This window comes from Camelina sativa, chromosome 3 (assembly GCF_030686135.1).
Source record: "Camelina sativa cultivar CO46 ecotype springtype chromosome 3, ASM3068613v1".
Lineage (NCBI taxonomy): Eukaryota > Viridiplantae > Streptophyta > Magnoliopsida > Brassicales > Brassicaceae > Camelina > Camelina sativa.
In genome coordinates, this window is record NC_141882.1 from 16,971,737 (window position 1) to 16,976,321 (window position 4,585).

Sequence of the window (4,585 nt, forward strand, 5' to 3'; positions counted from 1 at the left end):
GTGGAAAGTGTTGAGGCAGATCTAGTCGGGAGATACTCGAGGGTATCAGACTTGTTTGCTCAAGGCCGTGAAGGCCCAACTCATGTGATACCGATAGCTCGATGGACTTTGTGTCCGGAGAGTGGGAGTGGTATGTTACTCCGGATGACGATCCGAGAGCGCGCTTTAGGGTGACGACCCAAGAGCAGGATATTTGGGACTCCCTGGATACCGTAGCTGTGAGCCGTGGCTCGGCAGTGAGCCGTTATGTCTCGAGGGTTGCGACCCGAGAGCGGGGGGAGTATGTGTGAGTGACTTCCTGGATGTCGTAGCTTAGGACGGCTGGCATGATAGCGAGCCGGCCTGATTCGGTCGTTGCAACCACGGACGGGGGAAGCACTGAGTTGTGAGCAAATAGGGTCTTGGATGTGAGTATATTGACTAGAGGGAGACCTCCGGGTTCAGTCAGAGGTGTGCGGGCTGTTGCGACAGTTGCACGGGAAACCTTGGCTGACGGTATTTAAGTCCAGTCAGTCGATGTGCGGGCCGTCTTGACGGTGGCACGGAGGTCCTTGATGGATGGACGGTGCTGCAGGATTCGAGGACGAATCCTTGTTGGTGGGGGAGAATTGTAACATCGGTGAACCAGAAATTATATTTGTCGTCTGAGTGTCGATTGACACCATGGGTGTGTCGATCGACACCATCATTTCCAGTTTTGATTTTTTTTGTTTTAATTGCTGTTTGGTTCGGCTTGGTTCAATTGGAAACCCCTAAACCAAGTATATAAGAGGAGAAGCAACGAATTAAGGGTTTAGGTTGTCTTGTTTTGTCGCCGTTGAGTGAGAGAAGAGAGAAAAAGGAGAGAAAATGTTGGAGAGCGTTGAGAGTGTTGTTGAGAGATTTTTGTCTTGTTCTTGGTGTTTTTGGAGAGATATGTGGCTGTGGAAGGGAGAGCTGTTATTGGGAACGAAGGAGAAGCTTCCTAAGGTGTTGGTTCCACCGTTTCTCATTCCAATCTTCCTGTAAAAGAGGTGAGTGCTTGACCATTGTTGATCTAAGCCTGAGATCTCTTTTGTTTGGCTGTTCTTTGTCTATTTGTGGTGTTTGCTTGCTTGGGTTTGTTGTTTTCGGGTTTCCCATAGGTTCCTGAGGCATTTGGGTGAGTTTGGGACGATTTCGAGATGATTTGAAACGGAGGTTCATCGTTCGTGTTCATGCAGTTCGTGTCTGCAGAGGCAGTGTCGGTCAACACCACTCAGCATCGATCGACACTGAGATAGCGTTGGTCGACACCACTCTGTGCCAGCGTCGATCGACACCGAGTTAGGGTTGGTCGACACCAGTCTCATATGAGACTTGTTTTCCTGGTTTCATGTATTGTTTGTGTTTGTTTGCTTGTTTAAACCCGAGAGTCTCAGTTGCTTGTGTGTATAACCTAGTAGATGGGAGGACGACCTCACTAAGTATTTATGATAATACTTACGCATCTCAATTGTTGTTTGTGATGTGCAGGTAAAGGTAAAGTGTGATCGTGTAATCAAGGCGATGAGGAGGAGGATGTTCTAGAGGCATGATTGATTGTGGTCTAGCTATTTTTAGGTTGCTAGTGTTGAGTTGATAGAACATTGTAGGATGTTGGAAGTTAGTTATTTCATTGTTGGTTTTTGGTTTATTGCATTGTTGGTTATTGGATTGTTATTCTCGGAATTCATGTTGGATCTATGGAATTGTTTTTTTATCCGCTGATGTTGATTGTTGCTAGGATGTTAGTGGGTATGGGACCACTAGTGAATTGATATTATTATTAAAAAAAAAAAGAAGGGTTGTTTCATATTCCAAACTTCAAGAGGAACAGTTGAACTCTTTGTATGTAGTAGGATCGCAAATAATTTCCTTAAAAATTCCCCAAAACACCATTCACCTGCTTCATTTATAGCCGCAATGTATTCCTTATCGTCATCCAGTAATCCCAATGCATAGCAAGTTTCTTGAAAATCCTTATAAAGAACACCGTTGACTGTTTTTAAATAGTTAAAGCTTGTTGGTCCTAGAATCTTATTAAGCAAAACTTTCAAGTAATAGGCTTTTCCTACAGAAGGCGGTACATACGTAATCCTGCATATTGCAAAACTTTTCCCCTTCTCTGACCTTGGCTTCCAAAGTCTTTCTCTCCTATTCCACACAAATTTAGATGGAAATTTAGCATATGTGAGTTCTCTAGCTTTGGGATATATCTTGTTGCATTCCATCCAGCCCAAAAATTTAGAAGTTATGTTCGTTGTACGGTGCAAGACATCTTCTATTGGATCATCCTCATTGTAAATGGCCAATTCTTGTCCTGGAAGATGAAACGGCAGCTTTTCTACAGGTGTAGTACGATAATAAATCGGGAAAGGAAATATTCGCCAAGAGGCCTCACATGCAGATACGTATCTAAAAAAGTTTGAATTAGTTAGTAAAAATATGAATATGTTTGACAATTTGTATAAACGGTTACCTACAATTGAAAAACTTTTTGATTTCAGTTTCCTGATCTTATTCTCCTACTTTGGCTCTAACATAATCCGGACCTTTAGTGATGTACTTGAACAAATACTTGACTGAACGTGTCTGATTGCACCACTCAACATTAATATGAGAACGAAAACGGAGAGACAAATCACGATTATAGGGATAACATAACTATTATCGTATTGAAAACCCCTTTTTTCCACAACTCTCCCATTGTTTCGTCGTCTATATATTGGATAACCAGCATCGTCGACATGGCGTCCAGATAATGTTGCATCATATATCTCTTTCCACCTGTAAACGATGACAGAATAAATATTCTCTTTCCGTGTTGTGCAAGATCTCCATGTCCTTTTTCAGCAGCTTCAATTATCTTATCAACTCATCAGCTGTAAAATCTCCGGTTACTAGAGCAGCAACATCTTTGCTGGTAGGAATATTATGAGTTCTTGCATCAATAGTCCTTTCTAAAGGTAACATTAATCGCAAACCTTTGCTACCGTCCTCCATATTAAATCTTTTATGTGCCGATCTAAACGCCTTAACATGCGGGTTATGACTATCAAGCATCTTTTTAAAAAGCTCAACACTATCAAGCATCTTTTTAAAAATCTCAACAATCTCACGTCTTAAATCTCCCGCAGATCCAAATGTCCTATAGTAATGCCAAAAAAATAAATTTATAATAATTATGATTAGTAGAATATATAAATATTAAAGATATTTTATATATTTGTAAGATATGAAAAATATTCATATACTGTTATAAAACATAACGCAAAAAATATATAATAATATTATATTATATATGTATATGTGTATATATATATATGTATAACTATATACACTATAATAATAAAGGGAGAGGGATGAGAGGTAAGTGAAAGAAAATTGTTCTCTCCTTATCCTCAATTACAATGAAGCAAATGAAGTATATATAGAGAAGTTAAAGGATAAAAACAAAATACTACTTAGAGCCTAAGTTACTTAAAGTCTAAGTTACTTAGAGAGGAAGTATGTGATGGATAATCACAAAAGTAATTATCCATTTTATAACACTCCCCCTTGAGTATCCATCACTATTAGCATATTATGTACTGTCTCGTTAAAAACCTTATAATTGAAAAACAATTTAGGATAAAAGCCATGTTTCGGACAAAAGAGTACAGTGACGCAATTTCCCGCTAAAATAGACGAGTCTTGTTTTCTTCATAGATTTCATAGATGACTTATATCGTCCACTCTTTTCTTTGAACATACGAGTCTACTTTTCTTATTATCTTTCGTAGATGATCCATATCGATCATTCTCTTCATTCTTCTGATCTAGTCAATATATGACAAAGATTTTGAAGAGAAATAGGCCTTGCCCATTGACATTTGTAACGCCCGCGAACCAAAACTCTGCGTTTTGGGGGTGGGTGTCGATTGACACTCATGTGTGGTCGGTCGACACAACTTATTCTGGTTCGATCAGATCGATTTAATTATCGATTTGAACCGATTTGGTTTAGGAAAAACCATTGAACCAAACTATTTAGGTGTTTTGTCGCAGAAGAGGGTTTTGGCAAGTTGTGTTTGTCGTCGTTCTCTTGTTTTTGAGAGAAAAGAGAGAAAAACCTTGTTCTTGAGATTTTGGTAATTTTTTAGAAGATTGTTGACTGTTCTTGGGAGATTTGAGGCTAAGGGGGAGATAGAAGCTTGCTAGGAGGGTTGGATTCGTTGCTAATGGTCTGAATCTTCGTGCAAAGAGGTGAGTGCATGACCATGGCTAATCTAAGCCCTTAATTTCTTTGTTCTTGCTTGTTTGTTTTTGTTTTTGTGTGTTTTCTTGCTGGAGATTGGATTATACAGGTTCTTAATGATGTTTTCGGCATGGGTTTTGAGTATTGGATGATTTGGAGGAGATTGAGAAGCCATATTTGACTCTCGGCTTCGTGCGGATTGCAGTTGCAGGTGGAGTGTCGATCGACACCACTTGGTGTCGGTCGACACCAGCAAAAATGGGCATCTATCGACACTGTGGGGTAGTGTCGGTCGACACCAATGCAAGTGTCGGTCGACACCTCCCTTCTAGTGTGACGATGTTCGTT